Here is a 23498-nt window from a genome sequence, read left to right as displayed (position 1 = left end):
TAAATATATTATTCGAAGGTATGCATAACACAGCTATTGTGATCGTTCGATGGAATAAAAACAATGCCACGTGAAAGTCATCAGCTTTCCTCTCGGTATCAAACTGAAATGTCAACTGATCTATTTTTGTTGTATGATACAATCTTTATCGGGCAAAGACATTCAGTAGATATGTCAGTCATATGTAAAATAAACAAAAAATAATCAGATAAATTGTGATTTCCATACTACTCACATAATCATGAATAGTTTATACTTTCTTTAATTTTTTTATGTAGTAAGTACGTGTTATGTATGAACGTTTAAAAATATACGAACCTAAAATATACAGCAGACGTTTTAAATCTTATAATAAGATGAAAAGCTTTTTTAATCACCATTCAATCATAAACATTGCCAAGAATAATGTCACATATAGCAGTTCTCTGAAATTGAAATACTTTCAAGTCGCAAATTAAACTTCGAGTATATTAGATTAGCGAAAAATCTTCAAATTTTGGTACACTCTTTGACGCACTGATGGAAATATTTGAGCATTTTATTTGTAAATTATTATTTAATAACATAAGCTTAGCAATTTTAATAAGTATAAAGTGCTTAAATTTTGATTGGAATATAAAAGTTTCATTATTGTTTTCTGAAATCTAACCTTAAAGAGATTTATTACAAGTTGATTTAAAATTATATGTATCTATAAGGATACGAATTTTCGAAGACATAGGTTTTGTTATTTTTTTATTTCGTAATATCAGGAAAATTCTGATAGTTATAGGTAGGTATCGTACGATTTTGCAATCTTATCATTACGCCATGTGACTACAGATTACGACAAAAACGTACTATTGCAAAATTTTCGTACTTTTCGCGTTTATAACAAATTATAAATCAAGATAAATTTATATCTTATCTATTAAATAACACCAATCACTCTGAGATTTGAAGTTTTCTATGAAATGATTGTTTCACGCAAATAGATTAATTAATTAATTAATCACTGCAGGTGACTAGACAAATTAATTGTAATGTGACAATTTCTTCAAAATTTGTTTAGTCTCAGGAATTACGCCTTGCCGCTTCTGATACAGTGTGATCGTTTGTCTATTTACTTTTATTATTGATGTGTTGATTATAATTAAGAAATATAACTAAATTTAGCACGAAAGATAAACGTCAAATTTTAAAACAAAAAAAAAACATACTTCGGCCCAGTTATTTATGTAAAACTATATTTCCTCGTATATACATTGATAGTAACTTTAATAAAATAATTTACATATAAGTAATCATAATTTAAAAATATATTTGTTCAGTATTATCGCAACCAATTTTAAGCAGTTGCCTTCGTTATTTTTTAATAAAAATATCGTTACGCATCTAATTAAATCGTAAACTGTTAAAAATAATATTCGTAATTAGGTAATTTAGGTAGCCTTCAAGAAGTGAAAGAATTTGTTAAAATATAAGTAAAATTCAAATATTTGTTGAGATCAACGTTGGTAACGAGTTTTAACTTGAATATGGGGCATATGAGAGTTAATAAAAAATTTAATGACACTTTATTTATATAACAGATAGTACAATAACGATCAGCGTGGTTAAGTAACAGTTGCAGCGGCTAAAATATAGATACATACATCTTTTATCTCTTATAATTTCGTTAATACCACTTGCGCCATTGATAGCCCGTTACCGTGTCAAAATCCGTCTCGATAGCCTTTACGTTATGTAAATATTCGCTAATAGACAAGGACGAAGACTGTAGTTACAGGTGACTCACTTTCCCGACAACTTTCATTCATTTTCCGGATCAGATTAATGTCAGGAATGTCAGCCAAAATATCTTAACAAGCGTGCCAAAATTTGTATTACCGAGAAGAGAAAAAAGCTGTCATCGTAGTCTAGACGCTCCAACGAGACGTATCGTTACAAAGAGAATTACCTGCTCTGCAATCATTTTTATGCTTATTTTTGCAGTTTTTCTTGATGTACGCATCGCGCGAAATCCTGTGATCTTCTCACGTGGCAAACAATTTTACATTTTATAATAGCAATGGTATGATCTGTATTTTTCCTCCACTATTTGATTTGATTTATCACTATTCAATCATTTAAAACGATCTCAGTAATCATCTTTTCCTTGGTATCAAATTTGACGCTCTAAGTGTTACAATTATGCCACGCAAGTGATGTTTTAGAAGTTATAATGCGCGCTAAAACCTCGAATTAAAGTCAGACTAAAATATCGAATTATAAGTTTTATAATGAGGAATTTAAAAAAGATTGTGATGCTGGCGAATACAATCAATATCCTTAAAAGGAAATTATGATATTTATTAACATTTGTTATAAATATAATAATTTAAACCCAAATATTGCTTGCTCTTATGTTAAAAGAAATTAAACAGACATTGTCCAAAAACTAGTTTGAACTATTGTCAGACCTATCGAATATATATAATAAAAATCGTTAAAGCCGTTTCGGAGGAGTTTGTTAATAAAGCTCGACAAGAGTTGTCGGCATCAACTAGTTATAATATAAAAACGATAAAAATAAAGTAATTTGTTAAACAGATATCTACGACAGTATTAATTAGGTTTTTATTAAGTATCCACTGCGGGTTACAAGATCATCTGATAAATTTTATCGAAACAAAAATAAATAATGAGTCATGGTTTACCTCACATCGGCTTAAGGAGGACTTAATTTGCTTATTTTTTCTTACTGCGTGTAAAACTTTACGAAGAACATTATATTGTGGAATGTGGAACTGTGGAGTATTATGAAGAAAACTCTTTAATCTCATCAGATTTTAAATAATTCCTTTAAGTGTATTAAATAGTCAAACAGTAATTGTGTTATTATGACATGAATTAGAAAACTAAAAGAGCAATTTTTGTACGAATTTAAAAGCGAATTAATGACTAAGTGGAGGACTCGATTATTAATACTAAAATCATATTAAAAAGCAACCTCTTACAAAGCAACGTATTTATGAAATTAAATTTTGCATTACAAGAAATTCTACAGTACCCACACAACATTACCAACAAACCATCTTTTGTGTTTGTAAAGTTAAAATACTACATATTAAAGTGTGAATATTGCCTACAATTTAAATACAGTTATTGTAGCTAAGAGAAAAACCACAATAACCACATGGAAATGTATATCAACGTGTCGTTTACTTGCCCAAGATTTATTGAATTAGGTTCAATGAGGGCTTGGAATTCGTGTGTACCAATCTACTATGTGTTTCTACTATGAAGACAAACATCGTGAGGAAACCTCACTCCTGAAAAATTATCAAAGAATAGTGCAAGGTGACGATACAAGATACAAAAGGTTGTATTGCTGGATTATAATGATTACACTTGAATTTTAAAGGGAAATATGAGCAACCTTCAACCAAACCCCCAGGTTTCTGTATCTGGATATTGCTAGAAAAGTTTTAAGGCCTTATTCTAAGATTCAGAGTCGTTTTAGCGTTAAGTGTGAACCCCATACGTGAAAAATTATTTTCGCATGAGAGAGTCATATTTCGCGCTAGGCCTGGACTTGCTGGTTCTTTAGCAATATATATCCAACTGCAACTATAGATTGCGCTTATAGTTACAGAATATCCATTAGTATTTGGGACAGTCAGGGTCTGAACGCCCAACGTATGTTACGGGCGCATGGCTCAGCCTAAATTCTACATTTATCACCCAAACGCTAACTGCTAACTAACTAATCACCGAAATCACCTACACTGTTTTCCGTTGAATCGTATTGAATAAAATAATGATATTGAAATAATGAAATAACCTGGAGTTTCAGTGATTTACATAACACTTATGTGTCGGACTTATTACATTATTTACATAACTCGACGTTTCAAGTGCTTTACGGCAGTTTAGTCAATATCATATAAAATTAATCTGTCTTTATTTGGTACAAGATAGATTTTTTATGGCACATATTTTTTTAATAAGTTTTACAAGAATATAAAAAAGGATGAAAAAATTAACAAACATTATATTATAATTAAACAATACATACAATTTAGTTCTGTATTATGTTAAGAACTCTTATGCGATTATAATTAATAATATCACGATTTTAGTAAAACAAAAATAGACTAATAGCAACTGCTTCATTTATTCTCACGCGTTTTCCTGCAATGTATCTTTTTACTATATTCAAATTTTGCTAAAGGTTTTATACAGACATGTCTATAACACAAATACCTTGTTATTGTATGGTGGCTGATGTCTATAACGATAATAGACGTGTGGAATGTGTCACTAATAAAATAACCTTACATGCAAGTATAATTGTACGAGAATAATTCTAATTTGTGGAATATTTATGCGTTTATACGTGATTGTTTGTGACCGCGAATCGTGCAACGAATCAGAATGCGCTCTCTGACGCGACTTTGTAAAGCGTCTTAAGTAATAATACTAGCGGGGAATCGCTCACCTTCATTTGTTTATATTGTCTAAAGGCACCGACGTATATGTGATACTGAAACATGAATCAGAGAAATGGAATTGTACAAAGCATACGCTTTGTTGTCGCCGACACGCTAGTATAAGTGTATCACAGTGGAGTAGAGCAGTGTTGGCCTAGTGGCTTCAGCGTGCGACACTCGTCCGGTCTTAGGTTCGCTCTCCGGCACCAATAGACTTTCTATGTGCGCATTTAACATTCGCTCGAACGGTGACGGAAAACATCGTGAGGAAACCGGCTTGCCTTCGACCCAAAAAGTCGGCGTGTGTCAGACACAGGAAGCTGATCACCTACTTGCCTGTTAGATTGACATATAGATCATGAAACGAATACAGAAATCTTAGGTAGTAGCGACACTCATTTAGTTTAAGTTTATCAGACGTAATCTGTGTCAGAAACTGGTTTAATCTATAAACAGAAATTCGTATATTGTAATATCAAGACTATGGAATAAAAGTGCGTAGTATAACGATTAAAGTACAATAATTGTTGCATAGCGTCAACCGTGATTGAGTTGCGTTGTCGGCAAGTATCAGGACACTTATGTCCAATTCAGCTGGTTCATTGCCCGCAGTGACGTCAAGTCATGTGCAATGCACTCAAATTGCAACGAGATTTGTACGTTATCAAGGACGCTCTCCGTAATGTTCACAGACTTAGTCATAGATAAAACATGGCGCCGCAAACATTACAAATTATTTTCTATCACATTATATAAGTCTGCTGAACACGCCGTTTACTCTAACTGGAAGGTGGTTTAGAAGAACATCTTTGGAAAAAATCCTTGGGACCATGCTGATCCTTATCATAGTGATAGTCGCAATTTAATATAGAAAGAACAAAATCTATAATAATATTATGCCCCGAGTTGGGGTTATAAGAATCTTGGCAAAAATTACACATTATTTATATTTTGTTTTATACCCGTTCAATGATAGCAATGAAACAAAGGAATGTTCTAGTAAATGTATAAAAAAATAAATACGTAAGAAATTTAATGTGTCTAAATATTTTGGCTTTGCAAATTTTTCTTCAGGGATTAAAGTGGAGTCAGTGAACAGATGACTTCCAGTCTTATCATTTGTTGATATTTTTATACTTGTTTAAAAAACTGTAACATTTTCTCTTTAGCGTTCCATATTAAATTCCGAGAGCGTGAGAATAGAAAACGCAACTATGATTGTTTAATGTGTCGTAAATCAAATCAAAATATCATTTATTTATATACATAATGAAAGTCATAAGAAAAAAATCTAACTTACCTTAAATACCAGTAGACAAAACGATCTGACTTATAACCAACAAAACGCGCCATAGTTTCATTTTTCCTTTTACAATGTATTTGATACCTTCGCAAATTGTGTTATTGTCTATGAGTAAACGCAAAAACAACTTATTTTTCGCGGCCTACTTAGGATTGTAAATGATAAGCTATTGCCATACTCATAAATTTAATACTAGTAAACTGCTTTAGGTACAGTTTCCGTATAACATACGTCTAGAAACTGTACGCAACGGTTTTTATGTCTGTCAATTTTTTTTCTTGTTACACCCTTATCATGAAGGGGTATGACATATGCGGTACGACCACAAAGACTGTGACAGGAGTTTCTTTTTCTAAATCTGTTTTTAATACATGACATTTGTAACTAAATTTTTTTGCTACTTCTCTAAAGCTGGTGAATTGAATTTTATAATAGTAATAGATATATACTTGAACAAGATATTATTCTCTTATGTATATATGTTTACAACAGCTTTGTGCATCTGAATTTTAATTAAGCTTGGCTATCTAAATCCCATATATCAAATGTAGTATATATATGAAATTAAAATAAATTGTATATGTCATTCGCAATTGTATATTGGTAGTTTAATTGGAGTCTGGACCAATGTTTGAAACACTTAGTAAGTGGCCAAACAGCTCAGCAATCACTTGAGAATTCATTGCATTAATTAGGTAATTTGATACGGCGACGTTTTTTAATATTGACTCAAAAGTGTTTAGTTATCAAAGAGCTAATTGAAATGACCACTGTTGTATGTACTGGCTAAATATTAGTGCACTTAATTAACACTCAACAACTCGCTTCCATGAAATTAATCGGGGTCAAAGAATTTAAGTGCATACATCTCAATTAAGCGTTTGTTACAAATGAAAAAGCAGCGTTCAAGCGTATTTATTTTGTGAAACGCACTCACAATAGACTTTTTATCCGAATAGATTCGGTCCGTTTGATTCGATGTATTCGTAATCGCTTCGCGCCCATCGTATTCGGACAATAGGCATTAATTTTAAGGAACGCGAGATAGGAATGTCGTCGGCGCAGATTTGAGCAGGTAGATTTTTTAGCGCCTTTATGATCAGATCCTGGCGTGTCATAAGCCACCCACGGGTTCTAATTAAGCCGGTAGCCAACAAAGGCGCCGGACCGACCATAACGCTGTCGGATTATGCGGCGCGAAGACGGGTCGTCGGCCTGAGGTGCCCTCGCGTGCTACAATTGCACACAATACGCCATCACGTGGGCCAACAAACCGAAAAGTTAGAATCTGTGACTCGTTAGGCATGCTCCATCAGCGCGATATCATCTCAGCCGTAGGTACGGCATCGTCCCACCCCGACTAAGTAGATCTCCGCTCCGTAATTTGGTACACATCCGGCCATTGAGATGCAGGCGCCTGATTTTAATTAGATGTGTAAAGTCGCGGTGAGTTATTGCGCTCCTAAAAGAATTTTGTCGCCCCGGTCCCTACCGAGAATCGGTGATACGGTTTCGAATTTATTTTATGGATTATTTCGAGCCAGGCTTGATATTTGGGTATCTTGAAAGTAGTTCGGCTGATTATTATCTTTATCGGAGATTCGAGTCGGAGATAATCGCGCGGACCGCGTGTAAGTTACGAAGGCTCTCTCTCCTACGTGCCGTTCGCTCGTTATGAACTTGAATTAAATGAATGAGGCATTTATGAATGGCGCGGCAATGAATGTGAGTCGGAAGTGCGAGCAGTGTTTCAGCAGCATTGAGCACACTAGCCAATGCACTCGGCCGCACGTGCATCCGCCCGGGAACGATACCACGGTCCTACAATGTGCGATGAATGAACTGCAATCTACTTCAACGCGAGTTGTAGTAGTCTGTGCGAAATGTCACTTTGTATTACACAGGTTATGTCCTCTAAACAACTAAAATTTAACATACCCAGATACCCAGAAATATTAATGCATTAACTTGTATATAATAAAGACATGCACGGTATGTAGGTATTTGTCATCGTAAAAGTCATTCACTCGAAGTTGAAAACTTTATTACACGGAACCTAAAGGGACACTTATGATAAGCGATCAGCCATTTTGAAACGTCTAATTGCGTGGGCGTTTACCATTACCATTGTTTCCTCATAGAGCTTTTACGTATAATGTGAGTTAATTTTATGATGTAAAGAATGTTCGTTTATGGAAGGTCATCGGCTCACCTTTATGAAATCAGTACCAGTGACCGTAATGTCAACTAACTCTATAGTGAAAAAATTCGTGTAAAAACAGTTTTGTTGTTACTAATTGGAGAGAATTTTTAGTATGTTTCATAGATGTACTACTTAGAGAAAAAATAGATTCTTTTACAATAGTTTAATTGTAAATTGTGTTATGTAAAAATTATTGTCAAGTACAGTTAACATGTCAAAAAGAAGAGGATGGCTGCCCACAACGCTTAAAGTGGGGCTGGAATACTTTTTTAGTTTTTTTTTCTTTCTTTAAATATAAATCAACCTAAAATGTACTCAAATAACATTGCCCAGGTCGCATATTCCAGGTCTTATAAGACATTTCAGCTAATTTCCTGCATACTATCAGATTACGATATTTAATGGGACAATTTTGCTGCGTCACATTGTTTAATACCATAATTCAAGGAACTATGCCCATAAACACTTACCCATAATCTTTTTTTGGTTATGGTTTCAGGGTTTTCAAGGTTATACACATGAAAATTGCTTGTTATTTATTTTCAGCGTTCATTCTTCATGATTTGTTGAGTACACGCTATATTTTATAATAAATTTAGTTCTATGTAATTGCTTTTTAGTTATTGTTTACATTCTCGCTTAAGCATTCAAATCGTAAACGTAATTCTGCGAAAAAGTTTTATTAAATGTTTAAACAAACAGGTTTTGTAGTCATCCATTTAAATACTCACAAAATGTACCACATAATATTTGAATATGTATAATGTTGGACTTTATATTTATATTTGTAAAGATAAAGATGAAAGAAATGCGTATTGGAAAACTATACGGTATTAGAAAAATCTCCACTAATCAAACAAGGAAGCGAATGGAGAAAAAAAAGCCATGAGTCAGAGATATTTGGAAAATGCTGGTATCATATTGTTACGAGCTAGGGGATCGGATAGAAAATGCCGTAGATTTATTCAAGGGTTTATTTCTTGAAAAATCAATGATGAATTTATGAACACAAATTAATCGCAGAGATGCACTTATAACACACACAAAAACAGTCACTAATTACTTCACTTATGCACACTTTATCACTTGTAATCACTTTATCGCTTCGGTGTTTCTCTTTTGTTATCGTATTCAAAACTAAAGGTTAGTCGCGTTTCGGCTCACTTATATATCCCTGGGAATAATTCTAAACAATATTCGACAACTCTCTAGGCGGGCTTGCTACTGATTAGCGATTGCACAATTCTAGAACGTCCGCACTCTTTGTCTCTTTCGCACGTTGCTCCGTCCTTGTCGTACGGCGTTCTAGAGTGCTCAGTCTAGTTTCGAGAAAGTTCTGATCTTCTCTCTCTCTCTCTCTCTCGTATCATTTGGTCCTTGTCTCACACCTAGAAAGTTTGGTCTAGAATATTCCTTCACCAAAGGGGTATACCTAGGCCTGAAAACGGGTCTCCTGAAAATAGCATCACTCGACTACACATGTTCTGAAACTGACTGAAAAAATATTTCAGCTTCCTGAAAACTAGGGTAACATTATGGAAGTTACAATTTTCTAATATGTGATTGAGCCTCTCCTGAAACGGTCAGAAATCATATTACAGGTCTGCTGCAAGGTTCTCTAAGTAGTGGAAAAATCTAAAAACATTGCAGTCGACCCGTCTTCGTAACAGTATCTAAAAAGAAAAGTGCACCTGTATCTCAACACTGTTATTTATTTCTTCAATATTCAAAATACAAAAATAATCCGCAATCCACGAGAGATTTTCGTTTCTATTTAAATTATTTTAGTTCATGTACGTGTGAATGGTATGAATTTAGGTTTTTTACCGACCTGATTGATATGGCATCAATAGAAGGGATTCAACTTTCTACAGTATTCTAATAAAGCTTAAATGCAAAATGTATAACTTTAAAGGATATATTTTTGCTCTATATTTCCTGTCAATGGTGAGTCAATAATTCGAGATAATGAGTATGTAAAAAGATTTGTATGATTCTTTCGTTAAGCAATTAATTTACTAACATTTAGTTGCATACATGCATATAATACAATTGACATAATTAAATGAAAAGGACAACTGCTTATTGCCTTCAAGCGATCATCTCCAGGCAACCCCTCTTCCAGGCAGCAACTTCTTCAACCAACATATTGTAAGTTATAGAGCGTCGTATATAAAGCGGGTTTTAAATGCTTTCGTCATGTAAAATTAGAAGTTCAGGGCTCAATTTCTATCCTAATTTGATTTATTGCCATATGTTTGACGTGAGGACGTATGTAGTGACGACACGTGAACCATAGTAATGTTTCTGTTATTTGAATAGCTAGATATCTATTTATGAAGAAAGTAATACATGAAAGCGTATTGTATTATATGTATATATTTTTAATTCTAATAAATGTTTATCTTATATTTTATAATACGGAGCAAACGGACAGGAGGCTCACCTGATGTTATGTGATAACTCCGCCCATAGACAGTCTCAATTCCAGAGGGCTTGCCAGTGCCGGCCTTAAATTATGCTGATTAAAATGTGACTCTGTACTCGGTATCTGTATGTATGTGTCTAGCGTGCTTGTTAATAATGCTTGGATTTTTAGTGTATTATTTACTCGATTAGTTATAGAATATCTATTATATCACCACGATGAAATCATTTAATTATTTTATAAACTGTAAATTTTTTTCTCCTTGCAAGTAGCGCTGTTTTTCAGACCCATTGTTATAGGGCAAGTATGACTTGTCTATTTGAAACGATAAATCACGACAGACCTCAGGCGGGCGGGGCCGCGGGGCGGGGGGCGTTATTCGCGTTACAACGATCATGTGCGTTTAATATAAATGCAATTAAGGTATGCTATTACGTTAGTCATGCATTTTCCGCTGGAATATTTTTCTGTACATACCGATATCGACATAGTATACGTTATCAAATGACGCTAGGAGAAAAGGTTTTTATTCAGTTCCAATATGCCTCTTAAGTAAAAAAATACCATTTAAAGTTGTTTAAGAAAAGAGCAGATCATTCAGTCCCTTCTTCGGCTTTATACATGCAATTGTGATGACAATTGCATGTATGACGTCCGATGGGACGTCGAGGCAGAATACGAAATTCCACCTGTTTTTCCAAAAGGCTCGCAAGTGCATTGCCAGCCTTTTAAGAATGGGTACGCTCGTTCCATATTACCTCGACCTCCGCCGTTTCACAGCTGACCGTTGTGTAAGGCAGTTTTTGCCGCGCTCCACCACTGCAGAATTGCCGAACCAATTCGAATTAGGAACCCCTCTGGCATTGAGTGTCCATGGGCGGCGGTATCACTAAACATCAGATGAGCCTGCTACCCATTTTCCCCCTATTGTATAAAAAAGGAGTGGTGCTACTTCTTTCTTTTCCAATGGTGGTCTACGTTTGTCAATCTATTTTCTCTATGAAATTGTGCATAAGAATGAGCTCTGCGCTTTCTGCTGCATATTATATCGAGATGGAACGGATATCCGACACAACCGAAACCTAAGCGTCCTCATCACGTGCAGGGGAATTTTTGGCTCCAACTGCTTTGAACACCTGCTGACCTGCTTATACGGATATCCGACACGATCGGAATAGAGGTCAGGAGCTATGCGTCCTTATGACGGGAATTTGCCATGCTTGGCATTTCAATACATGGTTCTGCTCGAACTATAACCACTGGACCAGTCGTAATAGTACATATGTGTTTTAGGTATATGTTATGGTTACGTAAGTCACAGTAGATCCTGAATAAAGCATGCGCATTATGGACCAATTGTACGGTACAATGTTTTGAAAGCAGCACGGCATAACACAATTAGTTATAATTGTATGAATACAGGTGTGGTCCTATGGTCGTGTGTAATTTATACAATTGCATAAATTAGTCATTATTTATTATAATTAAAATTCCTTTATTGTTTTATTCTCGGTATTAAGTGAATCCAAAGTACCTATATTTATGAGCATCTATCAATAAACCTGCTATAATGTCGGCTATCGCTCGGGAATCACACTTTTTTACATTATATACTTTTTTATTAAAAAAAAGACTGCGTATTATTACGTCATTTGTGTGTCATTTATTTTCTTGCATGTCCACGTCCGTTCGGGTATGGGGTAGACTCCATACTCTACATACGAAACTCTGATGCGACCAGTTACTTTTGGTTCTGAAACATGGGCAATAAAGACGAGCTTGCTTTTATTATTTTCGAGCGGAAGTGTCTTGGTCTCTGTTTGGCGTATTTCCTACAATGAAGAACTTTATAAAATCATTGACAACGCCAACATCATCCAATTCATAAAATACAACGGTCTCAAGTGGTTGGGTTAGGTACGTCATGTGCCCGGTGCACGACGGAAGACAAAACCCCAAGGTCCTTACTAAACTCACAACCTGGTGGCAAGAGAAAAACCCGATCGAGGCTGCATTGGTAGGATGATGTTGTCAAGAACTCGAAACTCGGAATTAGGTTACGATGGCGAAATATATTTGAGGAGGCTAAGGCCAACAAGAGGCTGTTTTAGCTTTATAATACCAAAATAATGATTGTTACGTTTCAAATATAATAGTAATGGTTAAAATAGTTCAATAGAAATAACATTCATTAGACCCACCCTATCACGTCACAGAAAACTAAACATTACATCGTAAAGTAAATCGTAAAGATTAGCTATATATATTTGTGTGCTCAGTAATTGGTGTCAATTATATTTAATCTTACTTATTTGCCAGCCTTTCGAATGTTTAGCAATCGGCGAAATAAAATACCTCAACACAAATAAGGTGCTTATGATCCAGGCTCGATAAATATTTATTCGTTCTCAGTTCGCACCAAGTGGTGCACTCACATCACTCAGTGAGCTCCTTTTGGCGCCAAATGTCAATTTTCTACAGATTACACGCCGCCTCAACAAACAGATACCGTCTTTATGAGAATGCGGCACTTATGTCTGTGCAATTAAGGAAGATAGTCGTTTGACGGTTTGTTTAAGTAATGGATCCGAGCACTCAATCGCATTTATAAACACTATTTTCAAACGTTAATTTATCATTAATTGTTTAACCTAAGTGAAGTCTGAAATAATGTTATATTTTAATATTAATTTTATGTTTAGACAACCCAGTCTATTTGTTGATATAATTTAGCTACAAAATTCTAGAATTTCTAGGAGATTTTCCTCCTGTTTCTCTAAATTACATTAACTTAAGAACATAATATGGTTTTAATATTGCCCCATAGTTAAGTTGTTGACCTTAGATTTTTGTATTTAATCCGTGGTAATTTCTTCTTAATAAGCAAGTAGGCTAGCGTCTTCTATGCCTGACACATGTCAGCAATGTTCTCCATCATCATACGCAAGTGTTGAGGGATAGCTATTATAAAGCAAGAACTTGGCTTTAATTAAGGGACATTCATTTCGTTAGGCATCGTACAGTTTTGTTATGTACCATTTTCGAGTATATTTGATAACTTTGCTCTAAAAGAAATATAACATATGATTATCAAATATATATTTTTTTTATAAAGGTAGTACCTATTTTTCTGTGCTTCCGCAGCCCAGTATGGCTGTAAATGGTAGTGGGTTGCGTTTCGGCCCTTGGTGAAGAGGACGAGTTGCTTTTACAAAAAAAATATACCAAATAAATATATATATATATATATATATATATATATATATATATATACGATTTGGTGATGATCTGTGTAGATTAATTCATTAATTTCCTTCGTAAATGACGATGACCAAATAAGATGATTTATCTGTGTGAGACTAATTTGTTTGATCTGTTGCTGTGTAACATTATTATTAATAGAGGTGAGATCATTGCAATATTATGTGAATATTCAGGCACATCATCGCTAAAGTAAATAGAAAAGACGGGAATAGATTTGCTCTCAAAGCATGGAAATAAATCCTTCAGAAATATACAGTGACTAAGCAAAAAAATCTTTTACGCTTTCAATTTAAATAGGTCCACCAGACAATGTCAAAATATTGTCAAAGTGAATTCCGCGCGTCCAATATATTATAATGATTTTCCACTTGGCAATAATCCTAGCGATTTATTTCAATCACTACATATTAAATGTCTGTATCTAGGTGTCTGCCGGCCGCGTCACATTTGTTTCAGCAACGGTTGTTGAACCCCCTTTGTTTTGCCTAGCTTGGATTAAACACTCAGACTGTTAGAGAGAAGGTTTCACATTATGTTATATAAATTTAATTCATTTTTAACATTTGTATGACTAAATAATCCAAGAACATATTTTTTTTATTATATTTTTTGTACTGAAATAATAATAGCCGTCTAGTGACAGCCACAGTCACACTATAAAATTACACATAGTTTTTTAAAATTTATTACTAATGTAAAAAACTTTTTTAAAATTCGCCCGCTTGGAATTCATGTACATATTTTGGGCAGATGTTTTACGACCACTTCAATAATAAAAAATAATAATAATTTGCTAAATTTTTAAAGGCAAGCTTTGTATAGCGTCGGTGATTATTTAAAACATACGTTTTGACAACTCAACTGTGACTATGACATTATGATAATTAATATGACATATGCATGCCTATTTTTATATGGCTGATTGTGCAGTTTTTTTATAAAGAATTAATCTGAATGTGTGGTGCATTTTCATTGCAAATAAACGATTTATTATAACTATTATAAAACATTACATTTCATAATGAATATGAATTTTTAAAAAGTGTAGATAATCTGTTCGATGGTTTCGGCTATACCGAGTTCATACTGACAAACGGGGTACATGCATTAAAGCACAAAATGATATGTATAAATTGTAATTGGATATAAAATAAATTGTAAAAACCTTGATCTATTAGAATGACGAATCCTTCAATCAAAAACGTCACACATTTGTTTCAACCAGTTGAAATCAATTTGATGTGCATTGCAGAAATTAGTCGGTAATTGCGGCCGACGTTGACGTCACATGTGACGTTAATTTCTGAACAATACTACGAGCTATTTGCGTGATAGTAGGCTCATTCAGTGTCCTCGACTAATGGCTGCTAATGTCACACACCAATATAGCAACGAGAGTTTTGCGATTATTGCTTTACTTCGTAACCCTACGGAAGTGTCCGTCAACACCACGTGGCCACCCTCATTTGGCAAAAACACAAGTGTCCGGTCTGCCTGGGAATTGTCACGTATACGTACTTCTTGACGCTATCTGTTGACGTCAGCTTTCCCTTAATAGTTCAAGTACAATTTATATTAATAGATTTATTAGATAACACGATATCATTGTTACTAATACTTTATCGAGTGCCTAAAGCCTCGCGAAGTTAAGAACCAAGCTTACTCATGTACGGGACTCCTGTTGTCGGGACTGTTATGGATGATTATAACGTTATTACATACGGGCATAGTGCTTCGTTCTTAGTTTCCGAAATCCTTTTACATATACGGACATAGAAGACATCTTGTCACATACAAAACTACTTGTACTGACTGATCGACGCAGTCATGCGTTCTAAAACAATATCAAGCAAAGATATTTTTTAGAAAATTTACACTTTTAAAGTAAAGAATTGTATCAAAGATCTGGTTGGAAATATGTTTTTTTTAAATTTCTGAACCGCAACGCAGACTATGCAAGTCTGTATTTATTCTCTCACAATACAGACTTTAATAATATTAGGATTATTGATTCCGATTAGTTGATGATACGCCAACGCCTTCGCCCACAGAATAGCGGTCAACGGTCAAGTTAGACTATATTTTTGAATCCATTCCTGTTCAGTGGCTGTTTCAGGCTTCATTTGAGTGGGATTTAAGGTATGTTGTCGCAAAACTATTAATAGGAATGAAATCTAGATAATGTTATACCATAAAAAATATTTACTTTAAAATAAAATCTATTAGATATAAAATGTCGTTCGTTCGGTTGTATTCCTGAGAAAGGTTTATGTGTATAATTTATTGTGGTATTGTAATTGACTAAATTATAACATAGTTGTTGAAGCTCCAAATCTCATCTCACTGACTTTGTTTTCATGCCTAGAGATAGGAAATAAAACAAATCTTCATCATCAACAAATCATTTGAGACTTTTACAAAAGTGTTGTAAACATCAAAGGGTAGGTAATCTAGGTTAAACCTGCAATAAAGTCTTATCTTTTAGCGTGTGTACACGGTAATCGGTATGGTTATGTTATAGTCTATTAGTTTTCACAGGAGTTTTAAATACTACACAAAATATTTATGAAGAAAATTACTTCAAGAAAACTATTTCATTTACCCATGTATATTAAAAAGGCTTCCACAAAAATATTGAGTAGTTTTTGCTGTTTTTTTTGTGTGTCGTTTTACTGATATATAACATTTGATTTTTTTATTCACGCCGTTCATGAACTACACAATAATGCCTACAATTAAAACACATTAAAAAAATATATATATAAATACCTAGGTAGATATGTACCTAGAACATAACAAGCAGCTCTTGTGAACTTAGCCAGTGTACTAATAAATATAATATCCGGCGTTTTCTTGAGTTAATTATCAAAGTTAATATTCTATATTCGAATGTTTATAAATTAAAATAGAGATGCAAATTTCATGTAAGATAAAGAAAAAAAATACAAAACACGTATTACTCAATTTTAAAAGCAATTATGCTGTGATAATTGGTGAAAACTGTATTGGTATCAATTGCGTAAACATTGTACCACCCACGCGAGTGTCATTGAATGAATATACCTTTTCAGTTTTGCATAAGCAATAAATAATATACTTCGTATGACATTTAAAATAAACTTTGTGTTTTTCATTTAGTATATTTGAGAGGTTAACAAAACATTTTATTTCATTTTTATTACAAAGTAGTTCTTATCTTAAATATCCTTTTTAGTAATTTGTACAGGAACTGACATCTAGCAAACTTTAAGTCAGTTCACTCAAACAAAAAAACGTTAATCTAGGCTGTTAATTATTTCCATACATAGTGTCATATGAGCACATTTTTAAATTCATAGTAAGTATAAATTCGATTAAAGATGTAAATTAACAGTGAAACATTTGTCTCGTACAAAAATCGTATTAAAATTCAAATTGTGTTTGGAATCGAAATTGTGTCAAGGGCCGTGGTAAGGAAATAATGAATTCAGCAGAAAGTCGATTCTCAATGAAATTGCATTCTCGCGCTAACACACGACAATTTGTTTTTATCGACTTAAGTAACTTTTGATTGGATGTTGAATTTCTTTTAATAATTCATAGATCACAATAGTTAGCACAATCGTTTTGTGTTCGCCAGTATTAGTAATCAGTGCGAGGTATAGCCGCAGGCTGTTTTTTATTTGCCGATATCGATGTTCGGCGCATGCTCCATTAGTCGTGTGACACTATCGACCCAGGATCGAAGCCCTCTCGGCACTCTTTTAATTCCACCGATGCCACCGAGATCAGACCGCGTTCGTATGCAAATTTACTCGCAAACACAACCTCTGATGAATGATGCACACTGTTCTTTTAAAATTCCCCGAGAATTTTCACTCGAAGTGAATATTCAGTGACGTCGACCTAAATAAATATTTATAGATCTATTTTATATAGCTTTTTTCTCAATATAATGATTACATTGTTTTGCCGCCTAGTCCGTCTTCTAGACTAATGCTGCTTGCCAAGATATGGCACATTTTACATTTATTGTAGACTTTAAATTATTCATCACCTTATTTCAGGATTCTAAGAGTTATACATTTTTGTTAGATGTCGTGAGGTATATTTAGCCTTTTATTAATAAATATTTCGTGGTTGTAACTGGAATGTACGCTCGAACGATTTCTGATTTTTCAATTCAATTATATTGCATAAACCAGTAATAACTGAATAAATTGAATACACTTGTTTTATGTTAATGAAAGTCGTGAAATTCCTTCTATGAGAGTGCTCAAGCAGGGGCCGGCGGTGTGCGGTGCGCGGTGTTGCGAAAACCGTTTAAACGCTGCGCGCACTTACGGCACACGTACGTGGATTGAATTATTGGTCATATAATATCCTCAAAATTGAGTGGGTTACGTAATATTGGAGTGTGGTGTGCGTTGCACAGGAATACACGGTGTCGCGAGGGTCAATGCGCCGCGCCGCGGTCTGACTCAGCGTACGACATACGTACACTCCATCACATTATTACTTTCTTATAAGGTTGTCGTGTTTAAATAATGCATGTAATGTAACTGGTCGCAATTTGTGCTCTCATGAGGGCGCTAAACTGAGCCGCAGGGTCGAGCCGACCACGAGCAGTTTCTAAATATGCATTATGCATTGCGAATAGTTTTGCTGACTATGATTACTACCGCCTTAACCAGTCTCGCCTATAGCGGAATGGTAAAAATATTTTAAATAACTGCAATATCTGATCACATTGAAGTCTGCAAATGCATATTCTGATTCGTTATCGCCCTATAATACTTGCAAATGAAAATTCTTAACGATGACACTCTGTCGCGCCCGCAAATTAAATATATTGAGATGGCAATTGTGAAAAAGATTTGTGGTAAAAAGAGCGTGAAGGCACGTAGGGAATCGCGCCTGAATCATATCAATAGCATCTCCAGCCTCCGCTGCATACCGAAGCAGGACGGCCTTTTAACGACAATAAACTAATCCAGTCTACTGCTTCAATAAATCCTTGAATGAACTGGGAAAGCGCTGCGCTGCGAACTGTAAATCGTAAGCTTACACGAGTGAACAGGGCAAAATGAAATGTTTAAGAGCGACACCAGAACGACATTAAAGACATTATCGTATCGATCAGCGTGCTTAAAGCCGCTCGCAATTAGCGGTTGCTGTGAACTACGTAACTGTGGACCTCCCACACCGCATCATGTCTCACAACTTGATGTGTGATTACTACAACGTGCTTTTATGACTTCCACGCAAGATAATTGTAGCTCCACATCTCAATCTCTCTCGTCAACAGTGCTGGATGTTGTCGTTAGTACTGTTACAGTTCTTGAGTAGTATATACGTCCTATATTCGCAGTCTATCTTATAGTGCCATCTGCTTTCGAAGGTTGGCTATCGTCATGGTTACTTCAATTTTGGATGCCGCGCTTCACAATACTTCTTTACTAAATAACGATTATTAAAATGTCTTGGCAATATAATATAACTATCATTTATATTACGTAAATGAATTATATTTTAAGGACAAACATTAAAAGACTTGTATAAGACTATCTCCGTCAATTTCTCAATAACACGCCCAAAGCTCATTAAGCTTAACCTTTCTTCTTAAATGCCATCTACTGCTGCTAAGCCTTAAAGGTTGTCATTTACCTTTCATAACATCTACAGGACGAGAGTAAGTTTTCGTTTAAGCAGTCACGAGTTTTAAAGGCCGTGGGACAGGGGCGTTATTTTTCCGACACACACAGGACGTATATAGTTAAACCAATAAATACTTTTTGTTAATAATTTAAAAACAATGCATATTCATATTTACTATATTAACATCCAAATATGTAATATATGCAAGCAAGAGATACTACCAGTATTAAAGGTACACGGGAACAGGGACCAAACGTTTAAAATTTGTTTTAATTTTTTATTTAAGCATTTTTTAATTGTTATTAATATGTAGTTTAAGAATATTGTAAATACTTTACCATGCTTATTTATTTAAAATGATAAACACGACCTTCTATAAACGCCACATAAGCCTAAGTAATAAAAGCAGCAAAGGAGAAACTCCTTGCCTACCATCTTCCCTAGATTGGTTAATATAGATTCATTTAAGCGACGGTTAATCAGGTATCTCCTGCACAGGCATGCCCTTCAATCTCACATATCATTAGATGGGGTTGTGGCATGTGACGGTTAATTTTTTTTCAACGCCGATAACAAAGTTTCACTTCAAAAACTAAACAGTTTAGAGACTAGGTATACACAGAATAGTACCCAAACACATACATACGTTACATGTTTAAATATTGTACAACCTATTTTAGCTCCCGCATAATTAGAACCATTACTAAAATTAAGAAAACCCTGTATAACGCCGGAGCAGATAAAACGGGCTGGCTATAACGAGCACTCGTTGCGTTTAACATCGCGGGCACGCGTGGTCACACCTAAATTACTTTGTACGGTCGCATTTAAGGAAATCAAAAAAGCTTAATAGTGTATAGTGACCCACAAGTTGCCCCGTGTCATTAGACGCGTAGACAGTCTTGTATTTTATTACTTTAATCCTATAATCGTAAAGTCTTTGCGTTTGTTCGCGAATACCCCGTCAATGCCATGTATAAATCCAACAACGCTAAACTCTTTCATACATCTTACCCACATTCATCACTATGCCAAGGTAGAAAATAAATAATATTAAAGATTAAATTTAGTAAAAGAAATAGCTCATCAATCTTTAAAGAAATAAACTTTTAAGAGATCAAATAATATATGTACTCGTAATTGCATTTTTAGATGTTAGTAAATATATTGACGTATTATTGGTCACGGTTTCGATATTATTTATTTAGAACATCGTTGAAAATAAGTATACAAACCATAGAGTCACGTAGTATTTACAAGGAATGTGGATGGTGGGGTTGGGCAGGTCTTGTGCGTTCTTAGACCAGATTCCGGCAGGTTCTTGAAAATTAATAAAAGTAATTATTCCGACAAGCATGTATGTTATGAGGGTAGACAAAGCAAGAGAAGTTGAGGCCGTTTCTCCCATACATTTAGTCACACGTGATTCATAATTTTCCACTACTAGATTGCAACAAAAGTCCTAATATTCAATACAATGTGACATTTAGTATAATTTGTTTTGCAATGTTTGTTTATTTTAGTATTCACATTTTACGTGAATACTCAGACATTTTACGAGGTATTTGGTATTAGAACGGAATGTGTACTGAAGAGTATCCCGTTGGTTACAGCTTGGTAATTTTGGTGACGTGACTTTGTAAATGAAATTATGATTAAATGGTACATACATATCTTACATTAAATAAATTAACAGTCGTTATATTGTGTATACATACGTATATAAATATCGATACATAAGGGTTTCCTGTAGACCTGTTAACAACATATTTAATTCTGGCTTCATATTTTAACAATGATGAACGACGCTCATAAAATCTTAACGTTCTACAAATATTTTAGTAAATAGCGCAATTCTTGAAACGTCTACTGTCTAGACATAATAATACATTGTGAAAAGTATAAATATAAAAGTATATCCGTAAACGATGGTTGACGAGTATTCTGCACCATAGCAGAGGAAAGATATCGATCCGGCTCGGACCACAGCTTTCCAAATAGGGAGCCCGAGTTCCCAAATAGGCAAGAGTCAGCCAGTCGGCAGCAGTGCCGCTAGTATCGGGGGCGCAACATTTTCCATTGTCTACACGTTTTTGCTCTCTCTGAAACCTATATTGCGTCTTCATCGAGGACATCCAGTGTTTAACTATAGACAGTGTCACTGCACCTCAGTTGGAAATAAACTTGAATGTCATTTCTTTTTTACATCATATATTTATTATCTTTTTTGTGAGGAAATATTCGTCACACGTTTGCAGTTTGCGTGTATTCCGGGCGTGTCGGCGGCGTTGAGCCCGTAAAAAGCATGCGCTCTGTGGCATTGACTAATCGCTCGTGACTGAATACTATCACTTAGTGACCTCCAGTTACCCTCACTGGCGTCAGTCGAGATAAATTGCACATACTCTAATAACGGCGCTAACTCAACGGCCTCGCTCGTGGGACTCCATTACACCCACTGACCACATTTACTAATATTTCAAGCGATTCAACGGTAAGTTTATCTTCATTCCGGACATGTTTATTTTGACATTTCTGTTAACAAGTGAAGTATAGGCCATTGTGATATACGTTCGGCTAAGCGCCCGCGCCGACAGAATAGCCTTGGGGGTCGATCGTTATGCTCAACGGGAGAAATATGCAGTCACGAAATCAATAAGTACTCCTTGGCAGCTGCTCGTTTATTAATCCCAATTGAAAGTCAATTGGCAGTAAATCCTTTTATCATTTGCGCTGGACGTTCGCTAGCGACGTGGTAGAAATGTTGTTGCATTCGTCATAGCGACGATGTGGCAGATTTTGAAATGCAAGGATTACGAGTATGTATGGATGCATACGGACGGCCCTGATAAATATGTGGCATTGTATTCAAATGGAAGACGAGTCACTATGCCGTAAGTGGAAACGCTTTTATTCATAAAGCATTTCGGGCTTGGTGAGAATTCACACCACTGAACTTCATGATTTATCTACACGCATACTTTATACTGAGACATTCTTTAAAAAAAATCTGCTTTATAGTTTGTGTTTACAAGAGTAGAGTTTAATTGATTTTTATTAACGATGTCTAATTCTGATACCATGACGTATGAATTCGAGTAACAAGGAACATAAAACTACAGATTTACTTTGATCATATTTTTAGGTCGTCTGAGCGGTAAATATGTATTAAAATTAGGATATTTAAACAAGATAAGGTGTCTTCCAAAATTTTGATACCAATTTAAGACTGGAATGGGGCCAATGGGAGGCGCAGAATATTGTCAACAATAACAACATAACAAGACGAAAATATTCTTGCAATTGTTTATTTTGGAGAATGTTTATACTAGAAATGTTATCAAATTAAATGCTAAATTAATATTATTACTTGCATTATTAATTACAATAGCAAAGTTTTGATTATCGAACGGCTCTGATTGCTAGGTATCTTAAAAGATATTATATTAATAGTACAGGTAACAAAACCTATCATATCAGTTGCTCCTAAGTTTGGGTCAAATTTGTTTAAGCCTAGAACTGTACTTTCTAGATGCTAATCGTAGTATGTTACATTGTTTTATTAAGACATTTCAATAAATTATTACGTGATTACTTTTGTCTAATTAACTTTTGCACTTCTTGCCCTTTTATATTATTTTCCTCACGGTGGTTGCCTGGAAGAGATCGTTCGAAAGAGATAAGACAGCCAGTTGCCGTTCTTTAACTAATTATTTTCATTGTAGTTTATTTCTGTATTGCAACCAGTTGTTAATATATTCAATAAATATATGCTGAACATTTTGATCAGGTTTGGTAACTTATATGTTAAAAAACTAAGAAATAAATTAAAAGTAAGTAATTCAAAAGACTGGTCCTATTAACTATTACATCGTTCAAATATTTTACGTGTTTTCGCAAATGTTTACACGTCGACTACATAAACAAAGCCACTCGCGTCCCGCTCTAATAGTAAACGTTGATACCATATTGTATACTTTATTAACGTAAATGTTGGCATCTCTGCTCGCCCATTAATCTCCATATAATTAAATGATCAAGTGAAATTATATTTAGTTTGGTAAACGAGGTCGTTCCCGCATCGGTCGTCGCGGTCTTTCGCCATCACTGGGCCCTACCCTGGTATGAAAACCACGAACGTATGGCTCCTAGGTCCATTTAAATGTATACAATTTGTTAGGAAATCATTTCTCACTAAGACTATAAGTA

The 23498-nt window shown here is 34.7% G+C and overlaps 1 protein-coding gene across 1 annotated transcript in view; it reads left to right on the top strand.

Annotated features, from left to right (window-relative positions):
• LOC123709596 (dorsal-ventral patterning protein Sog) overlaps positions 1-23498 on the top strand; it is a 77180-nt gene that overhangs the window by 431 nt on the left and 53251 nt on the right. The window lies entirely within an intron of this gene.

Source organism: Pieris brassicae, chromosome 5, assembly GCF_905147105.1.
Source record: "Pieris brassicae chromosome 5, ilPieBrab1.1, whole genome shotgun sequence".
NCBI classification, from domain to species: Eukaryota; Metazoa; Arthropoda; class Insecta; order Lepidoptera; family Pieridae; genus Pieris; species Pieris brassicae.
This window is presented reverse-complemented; position numbering and strand designations above follow the sequence as displayed.